The 13,867-nt window shown below is 40.6% G+C and overlaps 2 non-coding genes across 2 annotated transcripts; both read left to right on the top strand.

Moving 5' to 3' along the window:
• The first annotated feature begins 6,134 nt into the window (after window positions 1-6,134).
• Window positions 6,135-6,241, top strand: LOC130734796 (small nucleolar RNA R71). Its single transcript, XR_009018138.1, has one exon. It is a non-coding gene; the product is annotated as a small nucleolar RNA R71 (small nucleolar RNA).
• A 7,319-nt stretch (window positions 6,242-13,560) lies between these two features.
• Window positions 13,561-13,667, top strand: LOC130734789 (small nucleolar RNA R71). Its single transcript, XR_009018133.1, has one exon. It is a non-coding gene; the product is annotated as a small nucleolar RNA R71 (small nucleolar RNA).
• Window positions 13,668-13,867: the final 200 nt, after the last annotated feature.

Raw genomic sequence — 13,867 nt, 5'->3', positions numbered from 1 at the left:
CCTTTTGTCTCTCAAAAGGTTGAAAACTCTCCCCCTTTTACCCCTATAACCGCGGCCACACTAGGTCATGCAAGGGCATCCACAAATTTCACTAATTTGAATGGAGACAATGCATTTATGACTCTTCATTCTCCTTTATTCCCTTGACCAAAACTGATCAGCCATGAATATGAGCAATAACCCCTCAATATCCCCCTTAACTCTTGCATTCCTAGTAAAAAACAAGTCTCCTCTCCTCTTCACCTACTCGAGTATGACCCTCCTTCTTGGCCCTCAAGCAACCCAAAATCACTTATCTTGGAGTCCTTGACCTTACACATAGTTATTTCCTAACCCCCAAGTATTATCACTTCAATATTAATAATACTATACACTCCAATGCATCAAGGAAAATTCACAATTCATAAGCAAATCACATTTTATCATTTATTCTAAAATAAATAATTTTATTCATCAAAGTAGGGTCTTACAATACCTGCAGGTCTGTACTCGTACAGGCATCATTCAGGAGGGGTTTATGGGAACTAGAAGCCATCATGGTGCTTACTATTGATGAATAGTAGTGTGTCATCATGGGTGAATAGTAACCTAGGGCACCGGTTGGTCAATTATTTTATTCTGCCTTCAAGTCGGGACAAATTGGCTACTATGCTTCATCATTTCTGAATACTAAGGGTTTTCTAATAATGTATTTCCCCTCTGAATGCCTAATACTAACACATACTGTATGCTAGGGTTTGGCTCGTCGGTTCGACCATCGATCGATCTGAGACAGTGTGTTACTACCGTCAAGAGATTCGATTAGATTAGCTTCCTATCCTCATCTACTCGAGTCATTCATTTAAATGGGAGTCATGACGACCATGTCTTTGGTACCTTTGACTGTCTGTTTGATCTAATCGTCACACCGACGTTCTATCGTCGTATCGTAAATCGTGCATAAAATAGGCATATATATATATATATATATATATATATACACACAAGCACACACATACACGCATCATATATATATACATATATATATATAGTTATTCATACTACCTCAGGCTTTGTTAGAGTCCTAATCCTAGTCCATTCCTAGTTCTAGGGTTAATTCGTCGTCTAACGGTCATCACCTGTTTGCTTAGAGTGTGGGATGTTACATACTACCCTATCAATCACAAGTTCTTCCTTAAGCTAACATTCAAAAATAGGGGAACGATATTAAGTTCTAAGTTTCACAAGTATGGGAAACTAACTCATAGTTCTAAGTTATAGTTAGTCAATGCTCGTGCACATGCATGCAGACGCTGTCTCGGACCTCTTAGAAAAGTAGGACGAACATGACTCCACAATCGGGGTTGGACCTCTCCAACGCACTGTCGCATCACGTTCGTCCTTTGTTCAGGTCGATCCCATGAACGTCACAACTGACTAGCCCAATCCAAGCACTAGTCGTGGCCTACCAAGCTCAATCCAGGCACTTGGTCCACAAATGCATGCCATGCAAGTCAGTCATCCGCACTAGGCCATAATCCTTTTCACGTTCATCTCATATGAACAAAATCTCATAACATAAGTATAACTTGCATGCATATCAATAAATGAAGCTAACACCCTAGTCATATAGGCATGTTCATAATCATAGTAGCTAACATTTATTGCAACAATTATCACATAGCATTTCTAGCACATAACATCGATAACCCTAGTATCATGTTATATCTAGCAATCACAACCAAAAACAAGATTATAGGCCGAGGTTGAAGTGTCATTACTAGCATATTCATCTAGCATAAGTTCCTTAACATTTCACAATCATACAACCACAATCAAGAATGTTAGGTCGTAGCCGAAGTGCCCTTACCTCGAAGGTATGCTTTCCTAAAAGTCTCGGGTTGCTCTTTGAAGTTAGGTCTACACTCGGAAAGGTCCTACGAACGGACATAGTAACGTTACTATATAAGCGATGATATACCCATACCCCTTGGAATTTCTAAATCCTCTTTGAAAAACCAAAACTTTCTCTTTCATAAGATCAAAGCCTTATTTTCTAAATATTTTGTTTGAAGATCATATGAACACCATAAGAACATTTCGAAGAAAAACATAATTTTCGCATAGTATCCATGCTTTCAAGATCAAAGGTTCTTTCTAATAAATTTTTGCTATGAATATGGAAGAACATTATAAGAAAACATGAAGAACACTTTAAATAAAACACTATTTTCACAAACTTTTACTTGATTATTAGATCAAATGATCATTCTCTTCTGGATGTGGAAGATCAGTATTCACTACAACCACATAGTATAATGAGAATGACCAGAGTCTCCTCTAATCAAAGAAGAAAGCAAGAAAGAAAACAAAAAGACTAACAAGAGAGGGAGAGGGAGAACTCACGGCTAGAGCAAGAGAAGCTTGGTGAGTGGTGAGTAGATATGAGAGGGGGAAGAGCTTTATTTATAGTGAGGGATGAGAGCCAAGCATTAAATTCTTTTCTTCCTCCCAAAGTAGAGGCTCATATCCACGAAATTTTCAGCTCATCCTAGGGTTTGTAGACTCTTCCAACCTTCCTTGATTCAGTCCTCAAAATTTGGCTTATTAAACCCATTTTAAAACTATCATTTAAATCCTTAACTTTTTTAATGTTTAAATCTGAATCCCACGAGTTCTAAATCAGATATAAAAAAATCCTCAAAGGTTTTAAAAGTTCAAATCTTAACCCTCCGTTAAATGAAAATCAAAAGAATCAATCCCATAAATTACTCCTTTTATAACAACCTAGCCAAGAAAGGAAATAATCAGAAAAAAAAAAAACTTCTTCCTTCTCCTCCAACGCTTTTGACCGGCCACCATCACCATCTTCAGCAGATTTTCTCCAAAAAATTTAAAAATAATAATTTAAATAAAAACCCAAAGAGAATTAATGCATTAATTACACAGTTTCCCTCCCTAATGAATCAGAACTTCAAATTTTGAATTAAAAAATCTTATGAATAATTTTGGCTCCAACATTTCGTGCATCACTTCCATAATACCTAAAAAAATATTTTCAGAATTAATTTTGTAAATAAATCATAGGTTAAAAATAATTAAATACATTTTAATTAAATAAAAACTCATTTTATTTAAATAAAACCCTCAAAAATAAAAGAAAGGAATATTCCCTCATGGAATATCCTTTGAATCATGCACAGAACCTCCCCATGAGTTTTGGCCTACGAAATCCTCCTCGCCGACTCGGTTCGCCAACTCATCGCCTCTATCGACCAATTTTGACCTAAAAGTCGTCGGGAAATAACCCTAGCAATATTACAGTCAAAACGACCATAATGACGAGTACATTGTCATTTATATATTATTAAGGTCTAATAATATCCCTAATATAATAATTTTCATTTCTAAAGGCATAATATCACATATAATAAACAATTCCCAAAATATTAATTAATATTATCATTAAAATAATATGCCCTAAAATAGGGTCTTACAGTGTTCAGAGACCTTGAGATGATTCTACCTAAGGTCCACCTTTGCAGGTTTGCTAGCACTAGTCATTTTAATGTGGAAGGAAGATTGTATCTGCTTTTGGCTTCCGGAATACGCCACGTACCAAGAGAATTTGTTAGGCTGTGTGCATTCGTGGGGTATCATGTTTACTCTTTCAATCTGATGGTTGTATGGTTTTTTGATTATGCGTGTAGACCTGCTAAAGCCTTTTTGGGTATGTGTTACTAGTTTAGATAGTCCAGTTTTTTCTCTTTGTTTCTTTGCCTTGCTACAGGCTGTTTTGTATTGAGTTAAACGTGAAAATGGTCCCTGAACTTTGAGTGAAATTTGAAATTCGTCCCTCACCAAAAACTCTTCTGAAAAACATCCTTAGGCTATGAGAAATAGGGGAAATCGTCCTTGACGCCAATTTGCCACCGGCTGATGTGCTTATGTGGCACTACCACGCCATTAAATGCAGGACCAAAATCATATTTTTAATATATCGAGGTACCTAATCCAAATTTCTGAATTAAAATATTAATCCTTAATCTCCTTTATCATCATTTTCATATCCAGAAACTTCACAAATCATCATCTTCTACTTCATCGTCAAATCACAAATCCAGATTTCAAGAACAACTTAACCCTTAACTAAGACACATGCCCTCAAATTAACCCTAAACTAAGACAGCAGAAAAAATTATTTGCATAAGAGGTTCTTGAGAAGAGAAAAAATAATGGAGATATTGATCATTTTGGTGTGAAATTTGCAGGTCAAGACCATGTCGTCAAAGAAATACCCAGCCTCTATTTTTTCTCTTCTCAAGAACCTCTTATGCAAATAAATTTTTATGTTGTCTTAGTTCAGGGTTAATTTGAGAGGGTTTGTCTTAGTTTAGGATTAAGTTGTTCTGGAAATTTGGATTTGTGAGTTGAAGATGAAGCAGAAGATTATGAGTTATGAAGTTTCTGGGTTTCAGGATATGAAAATGATGCTAAAGGAAATTAAGGATTAATACTTTTTGATTGACTTTTTTTAACTTTTGGGGGTCTCTTCTGAAACCTTTGACCTGCTTCTAATCACATCACAGACAAAGTCATTGTCATGGTTAGTCTCAATCATAGGATTAAAAACAGAAAACCGTACCTTTTCCTTACCAACAGGGAGAATGAGGTGACCCTTATCAACATCAATCTTAGCTCTACCAGTAGCTAAGAAAGGTTGACCAAGGATGAGAGGAATCTTCTCATCCTCCTCCATATCAAGAACAACAAAGTCTACGGGGAACACATACTTGTCCACCCGCACCATTACATCCTCCACAATCCCATATGGAGTCTTGAGGGACCGATCCGCCATTTGCAAGGAGAGCATGGTTGGAGTAACCTCTCCTAGGTTAAGCCTCTCAAACATGGTGAGTGGCATCAAATTGATGCTCGCTCCAAGATCACACAAGGCTTCCACATCCGCCATGCCTTCAATTTCCACCGGAATAGTGAAACTTCCGGGGTCCCTTCTTTTCTTTGGCATCTTCCGCTGCAAAATGGCACTACATTCCTACGTCATCAACACCGTCTCATCTACTCCCTTAAATCTTCTTCTCTTATGCAAAATATCCTTCATAAACTTAGCATATATAGGCATTTGTTCCAAAGCATCAGCAAAAGGAATACTAATGTGGAGCTTTTTGAAAACATCAACAAATTTTGAAAACTTTTTATCTAAGCTCTCCTTAGCCAATGCTTTAGGGAACGGAACCTTGCTAGTTTCAGGAGTAAGATCAACTTCCGCTCTCACCTTAATAGGCACAACTACATCTCCTCCCACTATCTCCTCTCTCTTTTCTCCCTCTGTTTTTCTCTTCAATTCATTCATCACTCTCCCACTTCTAGTGGCTACAACAGAGGCATTTTCTTGCTTAGGATTGGGGATAGTGTCGGAAGGAAATTTACCTTGAGGTCTCTCGGCTATTTACTTGGCCAGCTGGCCAAATTGATTCTCAAGATTCTTGATAGCCACCTCTTGATTCTTGTAATTATTCTCCGTCCGGTTGATGAAAGTTTCCACCAACTCTTCTAAGCTCTTCTTGGAACCACTACCTTCACCTTCTCCTCGCTCTTGAGGTTGTCTTGAGCTTTGGCCTTGGAAACCTTGGCTAGGAAATTGTCTTTGAAAGCCATTTCCTTGCCTACTACTACCTTGCCTCCAAGAAAAATTAGGGTGATTCCTCCATCCTGGATTGTAAGTATTTGAAAATGGGTCATTCCGAGCTTGACCCATAGCCTTCACTTCCTCCTCCGGTCTAGTCTCTGTGCATTCTTCACTGTCATGTGGCCCTCCACAAGTCACACACTCCACCTTGGCAACTCGACCACCAATCTTGGTAGTCTTCATTTGATTTTGAATCTCATTCATTTGCTTGGAGAGTTGCTTGTTGGAGGCCATAAGTTGATCATAAGCTTCAACCTCAAGGACTTCTCTTCGGGCTTGGCGATCATTACTAGAGTTCATGGCTCTTATAGCCATTTTTTCAATCAATTCGTACCCCACTTGTGGAAGTAAGGCATCGAACTCTCCACTTGAAGCCGCATCCAAACCAAACCTCGAAGAGTATTGGAGACCATCATAGAACTTTGCCACTTGTTCAGCTTGAGTAAGGTTATGTTGAGGACACCTCCTCAAGAGCTTCTTGAACCTCTCCCAAGCTTCATAGAGATTCTCATCGGTGAATTGAGTAAAAGTCATGATGTCATTCTTGAGCTTTCTCAAGAGGGATCTTGGAACAAACCTTGTGGTGAACTTCTCAGCCAAGTCTTCCCAAGATGTAATGCTACCTTGGGGCTGTGAATTCAACCACTCCTCAGCAGTATCCCTCAATGAAAAGGGGAATAAACTCAAGAGGATGGTGTCCGCTGAAACATTCTGAACTCTGTAGGTGTTGCAATTGAGGATAAACCGCTCCATGTGTGCATGAGGATCTTCAAGAGCACCTCCACCATACTGATTTTGGCTCACCAAATTAATGAATGCCGGCCTCAGCTCAAAATTTCCCGTGCCATCGGGGGAAACTAAGCTGCCCGGATAATCGTAGCTCATGGCAGCCGAGGTGAGGTCTCTAAGAGAACGATTGGCGTTCTCCAATTCTTGCTCTTGAAGTCTTTGAGCAATAGCCTCATTCACTCTTTCTTCAATGTGGGCTTGCATCTCCTCCTCCGTCATATGGGCAGCCATGGCGGATATCTCAGCAGCTCTTTGTTGAGCCCGTCGACGATGGAGGGTGCGTTCTGGCTCCGGATCAAATAATAGTGGATCCGAACGAGGTCTACTGTGCATAAACTGAAATCACAAAGACAGAGAAAAGGTTAGTAACACCTATTCAATGCAATGCTTAGTAAAGCAAACAAACAAACTATTTAACTTAAACCGAAAACCACAAACAATCCCCGGCAACGACGCCAAAAACTTGTTGGTCAATTCGCAAGTGTACGAATACCTCCGGGTTTTAAAATATCGAACCACAGGGATTGTGAGTGAGAATTGTTGATTTAAGCCTAAAGTTTGCAAGTTCTTAAAGCAGTAAATTTCAAAGATTGGTGTTGGTTGTTTGTGACAAAAGATTTGCAAAAGAGCAATGTTGGTAAAGTTTGAAATAACAATTGATGGAAAATTGCCTTGGGTTGTAGATCATCTAATCCATTTTAGTCCACCTATCCTATGCATGTGAAACCTTGATTTAACTCTTGTTGTTATAGCCTATGTACTTACTAGTTGATTCCTCACAAAAGTAATTTCTCAAATTGAAAGTTAAGCCCAATTCCTTGTGTACTTAAACATTCATAAGAGGTAAATAAGCATGTATGTTCAGGCCAACAAAACCCTACCCTCACTCTATGCCTAGAAGCAAGTATAGAAGGATCTATTCCAATTCATGTCCCTAAATCATAACAAATTTCCATTTGATTATAATCTAGCCTATAGCAAAGGTGCACCAAAGCTAAGCATGCAATAAGGAATTGAAATACAAGATTGAATCAAGACTCATGCATAGAGATAGGATTTAACAAACTAAAATTTCATAGAATCTCTTAACCCAAAGCAAAAAAGTAAACTAGCCACTCATGGCTAGAGAATTCATGCAGAAAATGTAATGAAAACCTGAGAAAAATACAAGTTGGAAGCCTCTCTTGGCCCCAAAGTTCTCCTCAGCTCTCAAACTTGATCAAAAATGAGTAAAAAATGTCTAACCCCCAAAGAAATTGGCCTAAGCCTTATTTATAGGCAAAATAAACGAGGCTGGGCGCTCAGGCGCCAATTCAGAGCGCCTGAGCGCCAATTGCATGTTGAAAAACATGCCTCTGGACCTAATTGGCGCCTAGGCGCCCATTCCCAGCGCCTAGGCGCTTAAGCTCGCCTGAAAAGGACTTTTTGGCTTCGGAAACTCTCAATCCTCTTTAAGTTTTCCATCAATTCCATGCTTCTTGGCCTTCTTTCTCCTTCAGTTTCTGCTCTCCAAACCTAACCAACAAGTCAAGGAAGATTCTAGAAGCTCCAAGAGCTCATTAGCACAAAAGGTCCTTCATAAAACACAACAAAACCATGCAAGTCCTAAACTTTACTTAAAATGCAAGAAAACTCCCTATAAAACTACTAAATTACCAAAACAAAATAAAGACTAAAGAAAAGATAACAATGCATGAGAATGCATGAAACACTACATGAGACTCAACAAAAAGACTCAAAACACACAAAGAAATGACCCTAAAAACACTACTAAAATAGGGTCATCACACCACTATACTCAACGGCAGCTCGCCCTCGAGCGTAAATAACACTCGCTTGCCCTCAAGCGCAAGAAATGCTCCCAAACAAGTGCTCTCAACAAGGAATACTACAAGAAAAACTGGGGGACCTAGTAATCACAGCTAGTTCCAAGAGAAAGACCCGACAACCTACTTCATGCATCTTTTGAAAAGAGAAGAGTGTAGAGTCCATTCATTAGAAACATATAGAACTAAAAATCCTAGGATGAGATGTTAATTTAGTGCACTGAGCACACAAGCAAGTTCATAGGTCCTGAATGTCATTCACTCAATAGCAACAAAGATCAAACATGCAAAAATTCAAAGAGACTTTCAAAAGGGTTGAAACATTGGCTAGGTAAAGCATGATGGTGGTTGGTCCCTAAGGGAAAACTAGGCTTTCAAGCACATTGAGTGTGGTCCTCCTCTAATAACCCCGGAGCTTTTCACAACACACATTTTTCACAAGCCTCTTGCACCCCCTTTTTCAAACTCTTTTTTTTTTCTTTTTTTTCAACTCCAACTTTTGTTTGGGAGTTCTTTTTTTTTTTTTTAACTTTAAATTTGGGGCACGAGACTATTTCACAATTTTTCAGCTCCACTCAAATGAAACAAGGACCAACACTCCCCAATATTCCAACCAAACATCCGTCCCAATCTTTTGGCTACAAAAAAATTCTCCAATTAAGCTCAAAAGGGACAACTAAGGGTAATGTTTAACCAACAAATTCAGAATCTCAAGAAATCCTACAAGTCTCAAGAATAAAGCAAGAATCACAAAGCATGCTATGAGTGAAATTAACGCAGAACCAAGAATTGCAAGTGAGTCAGGATCCTCCAGGGAATTTTTATGGTGAAGGGTCAAAGATAGACCCTTAATGGACTCACCTCGACTCCTTTCTCAAGACACACTCGGAAGACCGAAGTCTCCTCCTCTCTTCCCCAAACATGCAATCACTCATCCCCAAAAACAACAAGTATTCACAAAAGCATCTTCAAAAACAGCACAAGTAGGGAAGCAAAACTATAGCTAAAAGCATGTGAGTATAGGGAAGTAAAAGACCCAAAAACAAAAAGCTAATTAACAATGCATGATAAAAAGAAAAACAAATTCTATAAATTGAAAAATATGCTAAAGATGCATGACCTAAACTAAGAGTAGGAGTACCTCAACAAAGTCACTCCATGGGGTCATGGTCACCCCTTCCATCGCAATAATCCGGATGAACACCGGCATCATGCATCAAGCTCAGGTCTATCATCCCCTGCTCCAAGGTATTAAAATCCATGAGCCCATTGTACCTGGGGTCTGATGTGCTACCTCCCCTCCAATGGAGGTCAAGATCCCTGTGTAGGCGATCTTGCCTCAAAAACATTCGCCCGAAAGCGGCCTCCATCCAAGCAGGAGAAGGGTCAGCACGCGGTGGAGTAACCACCTCATTTACCATCTCAACATTTTCTTCTTCCTCCTCTTCTTCTTCCTCTTCTTCTTCATCTTCTTCCGCTGGCTCCTCAGGATCCTCTTCCTCTTCCTCCTCTTGAGGCATTTTTGCCGTCCATTCTTTATAAAGTTGAGCGATCCTCTCCTTACTGAGCAGAGGTGCCACAGGCAACCTCTTCTCAATAACATGGACTGGCCTCCTAGCTCTGTCCCTCACCGCGTGAATCAAAGAGCAAATCAAGTGAGGAAAGATGGGCCGATGCTTGTCTTTACTCCTGTTGTAGAGGGAATAAATCCGACCAGCAATGATGGTGGCCACATCCATAGGATGGCCTCTCACAATGCAGTAGATGGCAACCATTGTAACCTCTCTAACTTCAGTTTTGTTTGAGCTAGGAATGAGGGAATCCTGCAAAAATTCAGCTCAAACTCTAGCCAGCGGTGTCATATCCTTCCTCCTCACAAAAATAATCTCATCATCAACTGCTTCCCAGTCCCGCCCAGGCCTAACAATCACTGCCTTCATGTCCTCCAAGATCTCCGGTGACTTCTCCTCTAAGAGCTCATGATAGGTGGCCTTCTCGGGGAAAAGCTCCTTCTCTTGGTCCTCCGTGAGGAGACCAAGATGCCTGCGAATGACTGCTGGATTGTAGTCAATCACATCTCCCCTGAACCAAGATGAATTCACCGGTGGCCTGGACTGTCCTCTTGATTGTCACAGTAGGTGTTCGCGTAGAACTCCCTAACCATGACCTCACAAGCAAACGGGATGGGGTTGACCCAATTCTTCCACCTCCTAATCTCCATGGCTTCTTGCATGCCCAAGAGGTCTCTTCTTCCCTCCCGATAAAGAACTCCCCGCTCCTTCACACACTCCTTGTGTGCTAGGTGAGATCGATAAAACTCCTCCTTTTTCAATGAAAGGAAGCGGGAGCAATCAAAGCTCCGGGAGGTGGAGGAAGAAGCTGCAGCTCTTGTGTTGGTTCTTGCTCTTTTTGCAGGCATCTGCAAAGTTGTTAGCACATACACAAGCCAATGACGTTAGAAATGTTAGTTCAAAAACAAAAAGAAATGAAAGGAGAAACTTTGTACAAAAACAAAAATAGAACAACCTAAGAGCACCCAACAAGTCTCTTAGTGATTTTGGCAAAGAAAGAGAGATTACCACAAAAGCACTTGCCAAAAATCGACTAAGAGAACTCATTGAGGCATTCTAACAAACACCTTGTAAGCAACAACTAAACTACACTGAACCACAAAATCCTAACTACCCATTCCTCACAAATTCACAACCCCTTTCTAATTAAGCACAAAACCAACCCAAAATGAACAAATACAACCCACACCTAACTTGCACAAACAACAAATCACTCACCCAAACCCCAATGAAGCATGCATTGCAAAACTCATGAACTATGATGAAGGGAAATGGAAAATGGAACTTACCTTGACTTGAGAGTCAGTGGGTGCAAGTGGAATAGACTTGATGCAATGCAGAACTTTGAAGCAAAAGGAAGAGCCAAAGTGTGTGCAAGTGAGAAATGAGAAGTAGAAATGGGGTTTGGAGAGAGTGGGGTGCGTTTATATGAGAGAAATGAAAGTTAAGAGTGGGAAAATGAAAGGTTGGGGTTTTAAAACTCAAAAAGTGGGCAAAAATACGAACATGAGCGCTCGAGCGCTCGAGGGGAACGCTCAGGCGCTCACACCAGTTCCAGAGGCAGTGCCTCTGCCACTAATTGGCGCTCATGAATTGGCGCCTAGGCGCTTAGCCCAGTTTTTTTCACAAAAATTTTACTTTTTTTTTTTTTGAAATTAAACACCTAAAATACTACAAAATTAAAAGATAGAAAATAACAAAATGAAAAGAATGGGTTGTCTCCCATTTAGCCCTAGGTTATAGTCCTAGGTGGACTCTCCTTCCGATGGTGTTAGGAAGGAAATTCCTTTCCGTTGATTAACTTACCACAAGTGCAAGGAAGAAACCTTGCACAAAACCTCTGGAGTAAATCCTCCCATGAGGCTATGTCCTCTTGCTCATCAAACCAAGCCCTAGCCTCCCTCGTCAAAGAATGAGGGAAGAGTTTAATCTTCACTTCATCACTTGAAACACCCTCAATCTTAGCAAGAGTGCTAGCTTGGGTAAACTTCACCATATGAGCATGTAAGTTCTCGTACTTGGACCCCCCATACTTGTTACCACTAACAAGCTTGATGAGAGCCGGATGGAACTCATCAATTTGGGCATTAACTTTGGGGGTCTCTTCTGAAACCTTTGACCTACTTCTAATCACATCACAGACAAAGTCATTGTCATGGTTAATCTCAATCATAGGATTAAAAACAGAAAACCGTACCTTTTCCTTACCAACACGGAGAATGAGGTGACCCTTATCAACATCAATCTTAGCTCTACCAGTAGCTAAGAAAGGTCGACCAAGGATGAGAGGAATCTTCTCATCCTCCTCCATATCAAGCACAACAAAGTCCACGGGGAACACATACTTGTCCACCCGCACCATTACATCCTCCACAATCCCATATGGAGTCTTGAGGGACCGATCCGCCATTTGCAAGGAGAGCATGGTTGGAGTAACCTCTCCTAGGTTAAGCCTCTCAAACATGGTGAGTGGCATCAAATTGATGCTCGCTCCAAGATCACACAAGGCTTCCACATCCGCCATGCCTTCAATTTCCACCGGAATAGTGAAACTTCCGGGGTCCTTTCTTTTCTTTGGCATCATCCGCTGCAAATCAACACCGTCTCATCTACTCCCTTCAATCTTCTTCTCTTATGCAAAATATCCTTCATAAACTTAGCATATATAGGCATTTGTTCCAAAGCATCAGCAAAAGGAATACTAATGTGGAGCTTTTTGAAAACATCAACAAATTTTGAAAACTTTTTATCTAAGCTCTCCTTAGCCAATGCTTTAGGGAACGGAACCTTGCTAGTTTCAGGAGTAAGATCAACTTCCGTTCTCACCTTAATAGGCACAACTGCATCTCCTCCCACTACCTCCTCTCTCTTTTCTCCCTCTGTTTTTCTCTTCAATTCATTCATCACTCTCCCACTTCTAGTGGCTACAACAGAGGCATTTTCTTGCTTAGGATTGGGGATAGTGTCGGAAGGAAATTTACCTTGAGGTCTCTCGGCTATTTGCTTGGCCAGCTGGCCAAATTGATTCTCAAGATTCTTGATAGCCACCTCTTGATTCTTGTAATTATTCTCCGTCCGGTTGATGAAAGTTTCCACCACCTCTTCTAAGCTCTTCTTGGAACCACTACCTTCACCTTCTCCTCGCTCTTGAAGTTGTCTTGAGCTTTGGCCTTGGAAACCTTGGCTAGGAAATTGTCTTTGAAAGCCATTTCCTTGCCCACTACTACCTTACCTCCAAGAAAAATTAGGGTGACTCCTCCATCCTGGATTGTAAGTATTTGAAAATGGGTCATTCCGAGCTTGACCCATAACCTTCACTTCCTCCTCCGGTCTAGTCTCTGTGCATTCTTCACTGTCATGTGGCCCTCCACAAGTCACACACTCCACCTTGGCAACTCGACCACCAATCTTGGTAGTCTTCATTTGGTTTTGAATCTAATTCATTTGCTTGGAGAGTTGCTTGTTGGAGGCCATAAGTTGATCATAAGCTTCAACCTCAAGGACTCCTCTTCGGGCTTGGCGATCATTACTAGAGTTCATGGCTCTTATAGCCATTTTTTCAATCAATTCGTACCCCACTTGTGGAAGTAAGGCATCGAACTCTCCACTTGAAGCCGCATCCATACCAAACCTCGAAGAGTATTGGAGACCATCATAGAACTTTGCCACTTGTTCAACTTGAGTAAGGTTATGTTGAGGACACCTCCTCAAGAGCTTCTTGAACCTCTCCCAAGCTTCATAGAGATTCTCATCGGTGGATTGAGTAAAAGTCATGATGTCATTCTTGAGCTTTCTCAAGATGGCTCTTGGAACAAACCTTGTGGTGAACTTCTCAGCCAAGTCTTCCCAAGATGTAATGCTACCTTGGGGCTGTGAATTCAACCACTCCTCAGCAGTATCCCTCAATGAAAAGGGGAATAAACTCAAGCGGATGGTGTCCGCTGAAACATTCTGAACTCTGTAGGTGTTGCAATTGCGGATAAACCGCTCCA

The sequence above is a fragment of the Lotus japonicus genome, chromosome 1 (assembly GCF_012489685.1).
Source record: "Lotus japonicus ecotype B-129 chromosome 1, LjGifu_v1.2".
Lineage (NCBI taxonomy): Eukaryota > Viridiplantae > Streptophyta > Magnoliopsida > Fabales > Fabaceae > Lotus > Lotus japonicus.
This window is presented reverse-complemented; position numbering and strand designations above follow the sequence as displayed.